Source organism: Mustela erminea, chromosome 20 (genome assembly GCF_009829155.1).
Source record: "Mustela erminea isolate mMusErm1 chromosome 20, mMusErm1.Pri, whole genome shotgun sequence".
NCBI lineage: Eukaryota > Metazoa > Chordata > Mammalia > Carnivora > Mustelidae > Mustela > Mustela erminea.
Genome location: NC_045633.1, coordinates 16,643,728 through 16,658,217, shown reverse-complemented (window position 1 = coordinate 16,658,217; position 14,490 = coordinate 16,643,728). Strand labels below are relative to the sequence as shown.

At 57.5% G+C, this 14,490-nt stretch overlaps 1 long non-coding RNA gene across 4 annotated transcripts in view; it reads right to left on the bottom strand.

Moving 5' to 3' along the window:
* The window catches only part of LOC116581082, a 76,114-nt gene that overhangs the window by 14,125 nt on the left and 47,499 nt on the right, over nucleotides 1–14,490 (bottom strand). For all 4 annotated transcript variants that reach the window (XR_004281875.1, XR_004281874.1, XR_004281878.1 and 1 more), the window contains one exon: nucleotides 8,973–9,099. This is a non-coding gene — a long non-coding RNA (uncharacterized LOC116581082). The remainder of the gene's footprint in view (nucleotides 1–8,972; nucleotides 9,100–14,490) is intronic.

Here is a 14,490-nt window from a genome sequence, read left to right as displayed (position 1 = left end):
CTTCTCTTTCGGTGATGGTGCCCGCCTCTTTCGTGTCTCATGCTCTGGGGGGCTGTGGAGCCTCTTGCTGACTCCTCCACCTTGTGGCAATGACCTAAGCTCGATTTTGTCCTCTGCGTGATGGGGACGAAGGAAGGGTCGCTGTGAGGCTTGTCCGTGGCAGCAGCTTGGGAGACGCACGCCACATTGTGCTGGTGCAGACTCGCTCCCCGAGGAACAGCTCTGACTCCAGCTGCTAAGGGGTCCATTTCCTTCTGGAAATGCCAGCGATCACGCTCATGTTGGTCAGACGCTGTGGGTCATCTCTGGAGGGTTCTGGATGTGCTCTTGCCTCCAGCACAATTCCTCTGGCTAGCTGGGAGCAGGTGTGAGGGCCGGTGCTCCCCTGATGTCCTCCGCCTGCCCAGTGGCTCTGTGACCTGCCTCGTGACTCTTGGATCCAACCTACCAAAGGGCGTGGGAGGAGCTGGAGCCGGCTGCGTCCCCAGAACTCCAGAGGAGCCCAGGCACGTAGAGGGGCCGGGCCAGCTCACGGCCCTCGGACGGCCCACCTGACCCCACCTCTGCCTTCCTCCCCATGATTTGTGGCCATAAGCCCCCCAGCCCTCTTATGCCGCCTGTAGAATATTCCAGACATGCTCTTGACCCTCTGTCTTTCAGTGTGTATTCTCTCTGCCCGGAACATTCTCCCTTTGGCTTTTCCCAGGACCCCCTCTCCATGCTTCAGCTCTGGGCTCCAACGTCGCCTCTGTAGGCAAGATTTCCGCAAGCCCTGCGGAGTTCCTTGCTGCCTCCCGCCAGGCGCGGTGCTTAGGGCAAGTGCTAATCAGAGATGTGTTTGCTGACCGTCTGCCTCCCTGAACAGGCAGGAACCGTGCCTGCTTCTGCTGTCCACTGCGGTCCCAGCACTAAGCACACAGCCTGGGGCGTGTGCCCGTGTACCCACGTCCGTGAGCGTGTGTCTGTCTGTCCATGCATCTATCTTTCTATGCGTCTGTCGTAAGGTGTGCAACCTGGTGATTTGATGTATGCATACACTGGAGAATCGTCACTCCGGCCAAGCTAATTAACACATCCATCAACTTACAAAGTTACGTGTGTGTGTGTGTGTTGAGGACACGTAAGATCTTCTCTCAGCAAATTTCAAGGGCACATGGAGGATTATTAACCGTAGCATCCACTGTGCACTGGATCTCTACAACTTATTCACGTTATACCTGGAAGTTTGCACCTTTTGACCGACCTCACCCCGGCTTTGCCTGGCGCTGACGTTTGACAACCACATTCTGGTCTCTGCTTCTGTGAGTTCGGCTTTTTAAGACTGTTCAGGTGAGTAAGACCACGCCGTATTTGTCCCGCTGTGGCTGGTTCACCTCGCTTTGCACAGTATCCTCCAGGTTCCTCCTTGGTGTTGCAAAAGGCAGATTTCCTGCTTTTTTATGGCTGAATAATATTCTCCTGTATGTATGTATGTATATATACATATACATATACGTATACATATATGTATATATACATACACATACACACTGCATCATCTTTATTGAACTCGGCACTGGGAAACTATGGCCCGTGGGCTGGCTGGTCCTTTTTGTAAATAAAGACTTATTGGCACCTGCCCACACCCATTCGTTTACAAACGGTCCATGGCGGCTTGTATGTTTCCGTGGCAGCGCCCAGAGGTCGTACCAGAAGGCCAAAGGCAGGCAAAGCCTAAAATGTTTGGCCTTCAACCAAAAAAGTTTGGTGACCCTGGGCAGGGAACACGGGTCTCTTTCCACCGAGGCTGAGCAGAAGATTTGGTGGAGCAGGAAGGATGAGGCCGTGCTGTCGGCCGCGCCGATGCTGGAGAAGGCCGGGTTCGGGCCCGTCGGCCGCGCCGATGCTGGAGAAGGCCGGGTTCGGGCCCGTCGGCCGCGCCGATGCTGGAGAAGGCCGGGTTCGGGCCCGTCGGCCGCGCCGATGCTGGAGAAGGCCGGGTTCGGGCCCGTCGGCCGCGCCGATGCTGGAGAAGGCCGGGTTCGGGCCCGTCGGCCGCGCCGATGCTGGAGAAGGCCGGGTTCGGGCCCGTCGGCCGCGCCGATGCTGGAGAAGGCCGGGTTCGGGCCCGTCGGCCGCGCCGATGCTGGAGAAGGCCGGGTTCGGGCCCGTCGGCCGCGCCGATGCTGGAGAAGGCCGGGTTCGGGCCCGTCGGCCGCGCCGATGCTGGAGAAGGCCGGGTTCGGGCCCGTCGGCCGCGCCGATGCTGGAGAAGGCCGGGTTCGGGCCCGTCGGCCGCGCCGATGCTGGAGAAGGCCGGGTTCGGGCCCGTCGGCCGCGCCGATGCTGGAGAAGGCCGGGTTCGGGCCCGTCGGCCGCGCCGATGCTGGAGAAGGCCGGGTTCGGGCCCGTCGGCCGCGCCGATGCTGGAGAAGGCCGGGTTCGGGCCCGTCGGCCGCGCCGGATGCTGGAGAAGGCCGGGTTCGGGCCCGTCGGCCGCGCCGATGCTGGAGAAGGCCGGGTTCGGGCCCGTCGGCCGCGCCGATGCTGGAGAAGGCCGGGTTCGGGGCCCGTCGGCCGCGCCGATGCTGGAGAAGGCCGGGTTCGGGCCCGTCGGCCGCGCCGATGCTGGAGAAGGCCGGGTTCGGGCCCGTCGGCCGCGCCGATGCTGGAGAAGGCCGGGGTTCGGGCCCGTCGGCCGCGCCGATGCTGGAGAAGGCCGGGTTCGGGCCCGTCGGCCGCGCCGATGCTGGAGAAGGCCGGGTTCGGGCCCGTCGGCCGCGCCGATGCTGGAGAAGGCCGGGTTCGGGCCCGTCGGCCGCGCCGATGCTGGAGAAGGCCGGGTTCGGGCCCGTCGGCCGCGCCGATGCTGGAGAAGGCCGGGTTCGGGCCCGTCGGCCGCGCCGATGCTGGAGAAGGCCGGGTTCGGGCCCGTCGGCCGCGCCGATGCTGGAGAAGGCCGGGTTCGGGCCCGTCGGCCGCGCCGATGCTGGAGAAGGCCGGGTTCGGGCCCGTCGGCCGCGCCGATGCTGGAGAAGGCCGGGTTCGGGCCCGTCGGCCGCGCCGATGCTGGAGAAGGCCGGGTTCGGGCCCGTCGGCCGCGCCGATGCTGGAGAAGGCCGGGTTCGGGCCCGTCGGCCGCGCCGATGCTGGAGAAGGCCGGGTTCGGGCCCGTCGGCCGCGCCGATGCTGGAGAAGGCCGGGTTCGGGCCCGTCGGCCGCGCCGATGCTGGAGAAGGCCGGGTTCGGGCCCGTCGGCCGCGCCGATGCTGGAGAAGGCCGGGTTCGGGCCCGTCGGCCGCGCCGATGCTGGAGAAGGCCGGGTTCGGGCCCGTCGGCCTCGCCGATGCTGGAGAAGGCCGGGTTCGGGCCCGTCGGCCGCGCCGATGCTGGAGAAGGCCGGGTTCGGGCCCGTCGGCCGCGCCGATGCTGGAGACGGCCGGGTTCGGGCCCGTCGGCCGCGCCGATGCTGGAGAAGGCCGGGTTCGGGCCCGTCGGCCGCGCCGATGCTGGAGAAGGCCGGGTTCGGGCCCGTCGGCCGCGCCGATGCTGGAGAAGGCCGGGTTCGGGCCCGTCGGCCGCGCCGATGCTGGAGAAGGCCGGGTTCGGGCCCGTCGGCCTCGCCGATGCTGGAGAAGGCCGGGTTCGGGCCCGTCGGCCGCGCCGATGCTGGAGAAGGCCGGGTTCGGGCCCGTCGGCCGCGCCGATGCTGGAGAAGGCCGGGTTCGGGCCCGTCGGCCGCGCCGATGCTGGAGAAGGCCGGGTTCGGGCCCGTCGGCCGCGCCGATGCTGGAGAAGGCCGGGTTCGGGCCCGTCGGCCGCGCCGATGCTGGAGAAGGCCGGGTTCGGGCCCGTCGGCCGCGCCGATGCTGGAGAAGGCCGGGTTCGGGCCCGTCGGCCGCGCCGATGCTGGAGAAGGCCGGGTTCGGGCCCGTCGGCCGCGCCGATGCTGGAGAAGGCCGGGTTCGGGCCCGTCGGCCGCGCCGATGCTGGAGAAGGCCGGGTTCGGGCCCGTCGGCCGCGCCGATGCTGGAGAAGGCCGGGTTCGGGTCCGTCGGCCGCGCTGATGCTGGAGAAGGCCAGGTTCAGGTTCCCGGAAACAGGCTGGGATGTGTGCCCTGAGAAGGTTCTCGGGTGTCCACAATGGGGGTCAGAACGAGGACTGTCCCACCCTGGGGAGAGCTGAGAGCGGCTCTTTGGTTCAGTGGATGGGGTGAGGGTGTGACGGGTTATAAACCCGCTCATGGTGAAACTCCCTTTGAACAAGGGCGATCACAGTATCGAAATTCCAGTGTGATCACCAGAACTCGTGTCTAGTTTCTGCCTTCGAGACTCCCTTCTCCAGATGAGAATCCTTCTGGGGGACACAATGTGCTTCTCAGACCGGGGTCCGTAAAGCAGGACACAGCAGTGCCTGGTCCAGATGAGAGGTTCTCAGACGGGTGACTTTGCCACCCAGGACATCTGGTAATGTCTGGAGACATCTCGGGTTGTCACGACTCAGGGAGGAGAGGCGTTACCAGCATGTGGCCAGAGGCCAGGGACTCTGCTAACCACTCCCCTGCCCGCCAGCGCCTGAGACGGCCCCTACAACAATCACATGGCCCCAAATGTCGACAGTGTAGGGGCGGATACCGCGGACAATGGGACAAGGGACACATCTTGTGTTGTCACCTTTGCTCGATGGTAAAAGGTTTCAAACATCATATTTATGACAGATGCAAACATATTACAGAGGAGGAAGCACCATTTGCATGGCTTTTTAAACAGAAAACCTGATATTTCCAAAAATTACATTCTGGGAGTGGGCTGCTTTGGGCTCTGCTCCCTGATTCCCCCACCTCCTGCGACTAGGAATGCTGTGAAAGATGCTGTCGTACGGATGGATGAATTCTAAATCCGTAACACGGCCTAGGTGTCTTCCACACCCAGCCCTTTGTTCCTCTCCCCAGCCTCGTCTGCCCTCAGGAATATTCTGTGGCCCCTCTATGTCATACAATGATAGGAACTGACATGTTTTCTATGGGACAGGCACAAGCTAAGCATTTTATGCACGCTTTGTCCTTTTTCCAAATACAAGGAGTGCCCCCAAACAGAAATCACTTTTCTGCCTTTCAGCTCCAAAGTCCTCCATGCTCCCTTTCTTGAGCAAGTAAACTCCTATTCATCCCTCAAAACCCAGTTCAGCCAAACCCTCCTCTGCCAAGTGGTTTCGAGCACGGGCCCGAAGCCAGCTGTCTAGATTTACGTCCTCCTTGGCCTCTTACCGGCTGTGTGTTCTTGGGCAGACTGCTTTATATCTCTTTGCATCGGTTTTCCTTCTAACGAATGAGATGATGATATTACTATTTCCCTTACAGCACCGCTGTGAGAATTAAAAGATAACGTGTGTACATGTGCTTAGAAGCATAGGTGGCATGTAACAGCTGCCTAATAAATGGGAGGCTTTCTTTGACCTCTTTCCCCATCACCCACACCATCACAACTCATAGACCCTGGTCTCAAAGGGCATTTCTGGATTTGTCAGCAAGTGCCTGTAAGTGGTTGTGGGAAGAAACAGTGGGATAGGGAGGCGATATCACGGAGCCATGTGTTATAGGAGTGAGAACAAACCCCAACCTTAAACAAACTTCTGAGCCCCAAAGAGACACACTGGGCACCGCTGAGGACACCCTATGACAGAATTGGCGAGAACGGTGCATAATCTGCCCTTGAGGGCCAGCCCCAGCACCGGTGGTTAAACCTCATCGAAGAACGCTATGTGGCTAGTTGGTGCCGTCCCTGTCGTGTGGTGTTGAGAAAGCTTCTGAGGCTGTGTCTGGGCCCGGAGGAAAAGAGTGACGGAATCACGGCTGTCTTCCAGGGGCGGTGCGGGAGGGACGGCACGTACACGCGGGCGCCTACTATCTCTGGAGCGATGAGACTTTCTGGCAAATTCCTCCTAGGGTCCGGCGCTGGGTAGACGGGACACACTGAAACTGGGGAGAGCCATCTCTTGTTGTTCTTACGCAGACACCTGCTGACTCCAGGTGGCCCCATCAGTTGTCCCCACAGTGGACAGACACCACAAAGGCACACGGCAGCGTGGCATAAAGCAGACAAATTCGGGGTTTGGCATCCAGCTTGTTAGATGCACCGCCGTGGGACCCTTTCCTCCCGCGGCTCTGTTTGTCGCTGCGAATGCCCTCCTCGCGCGGCGGCCGAGTTGGCATCATAAACTCTGAAAATGCCGGGACTGATTTCCAAGCCACGACAGAACTCAAAATCGCTCCCAAGGCTTCTCGCTCCGCTTAAAACATCCCCGAGGGATTCGTTTCCTTTTGCAAATAGAAAAAATAAAACAGAGGTGGGGGGAGAAAAAAATGCTCCCTACCCACACTCTGCGGGTAAAGATCCGTAAGTCGCTCAATTGCGGGCACAGTCTTTAGCGAAGAACGGCGCGGGCTGGCCAGAGTCCCACGCTGCGTTCAAGATAATCCCCGGACAAAGCAGGTTCCCTGAGAAATGCTGACACAGGCTGTTTCCGTGTGGCTGTGTGTGATACATACAAATGCGGGGTACACGCAGGGACTGGACCCTGAAACACGGAAGCTGAGCTTGGGGTGACCAAGCCTGTCTGTTCGGCGAGCGCACACCGGTCCCTGTGCCCCGCTGAGGGCCACCGTCTGCTTCCTGGATGGCTAACCAGCCTCCCTGATGGTCCCCACAATTTAGCCTCTTTCCACTTGGAAGATGTGAGCAGCAGCTTGGAGGCGAGCAGAGGAGGCAGTGCCTCGGTCGAAGCGGTGCTCAGAGGCACAGCCCCAGGCAGCGATGGGTCCAGCGTGCATGCTTGCTGTTTCGCTGTGTGTCTCTAGACAGGTCGCTTGGCGGTTCTGGTTACAATGAACCAGAGCCTTTCACCTCCGCAAATCGGATTCTGGGTCCTAAGGTCGTGTCTCTTGAGTTCTGATGTGCACATAAATCACACGGGGGATCTTGTTAGAATGCAGATTCTGAGCGAGTGGGACCCGACACTCTGTACATTTTCACCTACAAATGATGATACTGTTGGTCCCTTGTCGCGACTCTTGACGAGCTGCGTTTGCAGACGCAGGGAGGTGCTCAGCACACAGAGCGTCTGGGCTCTTGTCTGGTGCTTTACGTGGGAAAGAGAGATGCGGAACTTTTGTCAGCTGTTCCGTGAGGCAATGCTTATCCGGCACCTTGGAGCTACCTAATGGTGCCCCAAATTCAGAAGAAATGGCCTGAGGGTAAGACACTGCCTCCCCCAGCACGGTGATGGGGGAGAGCCAGCACAAAGCTGTCGGTCCCAGCAGACCTCACTCGGTCTGCATCCCAGCTCTGTTCTTTCAAGGTTGTGTGGTGGGAAGCAAGTCAGCTCACCTGTCATGGCCTCAGTGGCCCCATCTGCTAAATGGGAATGACATCACCATCCCGGGGTGGGGGGCAGAGAGGCTGAGGCAAGACGACGCAAGCAGGCATGGGGCCCGGCCCAGCACCAGGCATGAGGCAGATACGCCTTTTGCATGGGTCACGGGCACACACCAGGGTGACAGTGCCGACCCTCTGGGATCCTGCTTCCTCAGGCCAGCGGTAAAAGGGGAGAAGGCGGTAATATCCCCAAGGCATTTTTCAGCTCTCATGGCCTTGGCCCCAGCCTGGGCGCTCCCATGGAGACCAGCAACGCTCACACCTAAGGCAACAGCCTTTGGGAGGGGACAACACGGCTTTCCGAGCCACACACACCCGGGCTCAATCCTCATCCGAGCCACTCAGTCTTCTCATCTGTAAAATGGGTTCCCCCTGCCTCCCTTGCAGAATTAGGCGAGGATCAGAGAGAACAATGATGACAATCAGGGCCGCTCCCTCCTTACGTGCCAGCCTGGGCTCCCGGCACTGGAAGAAGCAGAGTCCTCCCAACCCCCACGGCCCCGGGCTCATGAAGCCACTCAGCTACCAGTCAGGAAACTGAGGCCCAGAGAGATTCAGGAACACGCGTGTGGGCATACAGCCAGCAAGAGGCAGAGTCACCACGTGAACGCCAGGAGCCCCGGAGTTCGAAATCTCAGCCACATTCCACTGCCTCTGCATGAGTTTTCTCCAGAATTTACCCTGGGGCGGGGCTGGGCCGGGGAGGAGCTGGGACCACTGCTTGATGGGGTCCTGGGGTCACAGGCAAGTCGCCTCCCCCACCTCCTGCGGCTTTGGCTTCCCATCCACCCGTGGGCACGACGTCACCCTCGAAACACGGCCGACAGGGCTGAGCAGTACAGTGGACGCCAAGTGCCTGGCCGGTGACACAAAGGTATCACCAGTGCTTCCTTACTCTCCCCTGCCCTGGACCCCAGTCCCCCCAGATGACACTTCTGTTCCCTCCATGTGTCTAAGAGGCTGTCTGGGGCACGGCGAGGAGCAATTCCAAGTTAAGTGACCTGGGCAGCAAGACCGGCACCCTGGGTGTCTCTAGTCCTGACCGGATCCTGTACTGTCAGGGGTTGGAGGGAGAGGGCCGGTTTCCGGAGGCCCTATTGATCTTTCTGGAAAAGAAGAGAAAAAGCCTTGAGATGGCTAGGTGGTGGGCAAGGCTGCCGCAGAAACCAGCTCTCTGTGCAGCCACGAGGCAGTGGCTACGGCTTCCCAATGCTAAGGAGGTTGTGCTTCCCAGAGCCTGTGCATTGCAGCAAATCGTGACTAATAAAGCTGTCCGGGATGGGCTTCCTCCTGCTCTCTCGGAAGCCTCGCCTGCCCCAGGCTGACCACTGTGTGTGTGCCTCTGCACCCCCATCTCGCCTCTGACTCGCCTTCAGGAACCCGCAGCAAACAGGAAACATCACCACGCCGCTGGGATTTGGCTGGTGTGGGGGTTGCACTAGGCCAGTATGTAGAGCAGCCGGGGTGCAGGGCAGAGGACAGCGGACTCGGAGACCGACTCCAAGGGGCTTAACTCTATGTGGCCTCAGCTCTCTCCTCTGCAAAATGGGATCACAGACCTTGATTCCGGAAGGCAGGGCGGTAGAGGGCAGGAGCTCGGTGCGTCTGGACTTGGACCTTGGCTCGGCCACTTGTAAGCTGTGCCTTCCTGGGAAAGCGCCCTCATCTCTCCCGTCCTCGGACCTGCTGTTCGGCCAGAAGGGAGGGGACAATGGTATGAGATCTCGTAGAGTCACCGCACAGATTCAAACACAATAACGCGTGCGACGCGCGTGGTCTGTCACGCGGCAGACTGCGAATGCTTGGAAGTGTTCATTGAGTCCTTCCGGGTGGCTCGTCGGAGCTGGAGACGCAAAAGCTAAAAGGCCCCTAAGTGAACGGATGCCTTTAGCATCATCAGAGCGATTCACTGAGAGGCTGCACGGGGAGGACCCAGCTCCTGTGCTCAGGAAGTGCGTCTCCCCCTCACCCACTGTCCCCTGCTGACAACCCAACAATTACCCTTCTGGGGCTTGCTCTATGTGCCAGGCATTGTTTCCTGCACTTTATAAATGCTAATTCACCGAATTCCACATCATAAGAGGTGCGGATCACTATTATCCCCATTTGAGAGATGAGGAGACTGAGTCTCAGGGTAGTGGGGTTGCTGGCGAGGGGTACACAGCTGCTGAAAGGTGTAGCCAGGATTACGAACCTGCTGGTCCAGTTGCTGGGTCGTGCACTGAGCTGCTGCACCAGAGGCAGAGTCCATTATTTCCGCATCGCCCCTTCTGCCTCCTGCCCACAAGACCATGCTGTCCACACCATTACAGCCCGAGGAGCTGCTTGCCCCAACTCAGCTCATTACCTGACCCAGGTCCACGTGACTCAGCTAGACCCAACTCAGTTCAACCCAAGCAGGACCATGTGCCCAGGGGACCTTAGACCAGAAGTGAGAGACTCCAAGGAATGATGCAGAATTTGGGGACTGTCTTCCATGCTTGTTCCATTCCCAAGGGTCTGATGGGAACCCTACGTCCCCCATTCATACAGAAGAATACCAAGACATGATGTGCACCAAGTTTTTGAAATCCTTTTATGTGTGAAGCTTTACAACACGTGTGCTACGCCAAACCCGCTCACAGGTAGAGAAAACCAGGAGGCTAGCCAGAGCTCGGTTGATAAAAATACCTACTCTTCGCTGGGCAGCCCCTATGTTCCAGACAGAGCGCTAGGTGTTTAGCAAACATTATCTCATTTAACCTGGCAGCTCGGGGAATGAGAGGACTCTGGGTATTTTTCCGGGTGAGGCATCTGAGCTCTGGAGAGGCTGAGCAACATTTCCAAGTCACAAAGCTGGCTGGAGGCTGAGTCGTCTCTGAAGGCTGTGTCCTTCCAGAGCCCCCCTGCCTCCACGGGCTGGCCACATTCAGGGAAACCAGTCTTTAGGTCTCCTCAAGAAACTGAGGCAAAGGAATGACAAGTGGTGTGTCCTTCCATCACCGGCCACGAGCCAAGACCGAAAGGAGCTGGGAGCTCTGGGACAGCTGGAAGCAGGTTTCCCGGCCCTAATGCAAAGGTGCTTTATGGACCTACTAGTCTGTCTTCACTCCTCACTTGAGGGTATGATTCTTGCTGAGTAGATACGATGCCTCTGTTTGTGCTGCGGACGTCTTCATGTTTGGGTTGGAAGGAGGCCACAGACCAGCGCCCTTGACCTCTTGCCTTGGGCTTTGCAGACGACGGTCACGAGAGAGGAGCCCTCGGAGCCAGGGAGCCGAGACACCAGAGCCCAGACCTCCCCGCAGCGTTCGCTGGGGTTAATGCAATCAAAAGCTTTAGAAGGAAGGAGCGCCGAGGTTTGGCTTTTTTAAAAATGAACATCCATCACATTATTGATCCTTTCTTCTTTTTGTTTCCTTCCTCTTTGTCTTTGGGGTCCCCGGGCTGTGCTCGCTGCCGGCTGCACAGACGATAAAGGGGATGGTCATTAAAGGGCCAGCGCGGACGGCGAAGGGGGAGCTCGCTGTGGGAAGGGGTGGAGAGTCCATCGAGTTGAGCCCAGAAGCGGCGCGCCGCTGGCTTTGAGCCCCTCCTGCTTCAAAGGGAGGTGGTTTCTGCTGAGAACAGCTGCTCCAAGGCCGATCCACTTTAAAAAAAAAAAAAAAAAATTCTTTTGTCTGGATCCAAGTTCTCATTTTTCATTTGCTTTGAGACGTGGGCTCCGGGAGGTGGCAGGACTTGGCGGAAGAGCCACTCCGAATCCCTCGCGCACTGCCCTCCGCCCACGGGATCTTGACCATGGTTCTCACCTTCACTCGAACTTACGATTCATTAAAGGAGGATGAGCCCCCCCCCCCGCCACATGCTGGATGTCAAGGCCTGTATGATTCAACAGTTGGTCATTCATTATTAATATTAAGGCGGGGGGGAAGTGCATCTTAACAGCTCTAGCCCAACTTGATAGTGATGAGAACAGACATGCCCTTGCTGAATATTCGGAAGTTCCCTCTCAGCTCCTGAATTCTGGAACGTCTCGTTCCCTGCCAGGGCACCGAACAACGTGGCGGGGCTTCCGACCTCACAGGGCCCCAGACAGGAGACAGAGTTGTCGGTGACCAGGCCTGACTCAATGCCACAGGGGTCCGGCGGGGGCTGGAGATGCACCCCGGCTGTGCGCCTGGCTTTTCCCCAAGTTATGGGGGCTCAGCCTCCTGCTGTTTGGAGAGGTCATGGTCCCTTAGCTCTCGGCTCACGGGCGATGCCTGGTTCTCCCTCCGGTTCGGCAAGCAATCTTCTTGATTCTCAACCTGCCCACAGCTATTCTGCTCAGGCACAGAAGTTAGAGAGCCGGGGAAGGCATGTGCTATAGCGAGGCCCGGCAGAGCCTGCCCCCAGCTTCCAGCCCCGCCTGTGAGCTCTGTTACCATGGAGCCTCTGAGTGATAAAATAAGGCAGAGGAGTCCGACCTTCCCCACAGCTTCGTCCTGGGGAGTATATGAAAAGCATGTCAGACAAGCGCTTAGCTTAAGGCCTACACGCTACCTGTTATTATGACGGTCTTTTTTTTTTTTTTTTTTAATCGAGAAACTATTTCCAACTGTTTCTTTGTCCACCTTGGTAAAATCTTCTGAACACAGAGAGATCCCCTAAAAGAACGGGCCAGCAGGACCTCACTCTGCCATTGTCCTCGTGAAGAAAAGAACATTCCAAGTGGGCCGGTGCTTTTGGACAGGATGGCAAGTGTTATTTGCGGGATAAATCAGCACAGAAGAGATGTCAATGTCTTTGGCTTGCTTTGCGAGGCCTTCGTGATCTGGCCCTCACCTGCCGTTTGGCCTCCTTGCCCTCCGCTCCCACTCACGGGCACACAGAGCGACTGCAGTGGAAGGGGTCGCACGTTCCCACCCCCCTCTGTGTTGGGGTCACCCCCTGGAAAGTCGTTTTTCATCTCAGCTTTCGTAAACCCAAATGGACCCATCCCACCGTCTCTGTGTCTTCCCAGGCCTTCCCACGCAGAGGGGGCATCTGTCACACTGGCCTTGCGAAGTCCTTCTTTTGGAAACAACCCTCCCCCAGGGAATCAGCCTGGCACTGACCCCCATCTCTAGCTTGCTGGAGTGAGCCCCATCAAAACATTCCAATCCTATGGCAGCAGGAAAAGGGATGAGGGGAAAGAGCAAAGGGGGATCTTTTCGCTCAACTCCTTCTAAAGAACCTTCCGGGAACTCCCTCTCACTTCCTGCCCCGGCCCCACAGCTGCTTACATCTCACTGGCCAGAACGTGGTCATGTGGCCACCCCTGGCAAGGGAGTCTGGGAAATGTAGTCTTCTCGCTGAGAGCTGAATCTAGGTGTTGATAGTGGCCCATAGGGGAAATCAAAGAGGCACCACGAGTTGACACCACACAGAGAGCTGGAACGGTGGTAAAGGTCGGGAGCAAAGCACTTGACTTTGGAGACTGGCTGGGGAGAGAAGCCCTCTGCAGCTGGTGACTTGGCCTGGAATCTTCCTTTTCCTGTGCATGAACCTGGGGGTAGGGGAGGGTGTACACTCAACAGGAGGGACGGCTGGTGGCCTCTTCGGTTCTTTCCATCATTCTGGGATTCTAATGGAAGCACCACTGCCTATCCTGGTTCCAAGTTTCTGTTGTCCCTAAGCTTCTTACCATTGTCTTTGCCTCCCACTTATAAATGTTTAAAAATATTCACTTGACGCACAGTGGGATTATAGACTCTCTCATTTCCGAAATGAAAAGCAGCTCATGCATTATTCACGAAAAATATTGTATTATTGAACAAAGGATGTGTGCGTTCATCCCTCATTATGCATTCCAGTCTTTGCTATCTTATTAGTAGCCGTGTTCTGTGAGGATTTTACTGATGGGGATTGTAAACAAAGGCAGAGGTCAAACGTGGGTGTATTTCGATAGCCAGATTAAGAGACGATCATAAAATGATCAGATTGCAGTGCCTGGGTTCCTTCTCCATGTTCCTACCAGGTGGAAGTTCGCCCTTGCCTTAAACTCTTCCAGTGACAGGAAACTCACTACCCTGATTTCATCTTCGTGGAGTGTATGAGGAGGTTCATCTTTTTTTTTTTTTTTTTTTAAAGATTTTATTTATTTATTTGACAGAGAACACAAGTAGGCAGAGAGGCAGGCAGAGAGAGAGGAGGAAGCAGGCTCCCTGCTGAGCAGAGAGCCCGATGCGGGACTCGATCCCAGGACCCTGAGATCATGACCCGAGCCGAAGGCAGCGGCTTAACCCACTGAGCCACCCAGGCGCCCGAGGAGGTTCATCTTTTGGTGGGCTGGAATCTTTCCTCCTGGGGCTTATGCTTGGTTACTACACACAACCAGCCTGTTTCCTTTTCTCCATGACCGCTTGCACGTGTGGATGGTGACTACCATAACCCGTCCAGGTCCTTTGGAAGACTAACTATCCCTTGATTCTTCAATCACCTGCCCTTTGCAAAAAAGGAGAGTTGACTGGACCCACCAAAGAGTCAAAGAGCCGGCTCTTTGTGTTCCAGGAACACAGATAAGCGTGTGGGTAGCTTCTCACACTCTGTCATTCAGGGGAGAATTTGGATTCAACTAGCTGGGTTCAAAATTCACGGCCACTCCGTATCTCTGCAGCCCTGTCCTCCAGCACTCTCCCCTCATCCTCCTTCTTCAGCCTCCCTGACTTTCTAGTGCTCCAACACATGGAGTTTCTCCACTGAGCTCAGGGCCTTTGCACATGCTCTTCTCACTGCCTGGGATGCTTTCCCAAACTCTTCATATCTGCTGCCCGCTTCTCACCATGCAGGTGTCAACTGAAAGGACACCTACTCCGAGAAGCCTTCTTGGACTTCTGTCGAAACCAGAGTCTCAGTCTTCATTCTGCCCCATCGCTCTCCACCCTGTTACCCTGCTTCGTTTTCCTGTAGCACTCTGCTTTAAATCAGTCTGTTCCATGAATCTTTACTGAGCACCTACTATGTGCCAGCACTCGTTAGGAATCTGGGCTACACTGGTGAACGTAACAGTGATTCTAACCTTCACGAAGCTTCCATGCTCTCAGGAGGGACAGAAAATACACAGTAAACATGGAT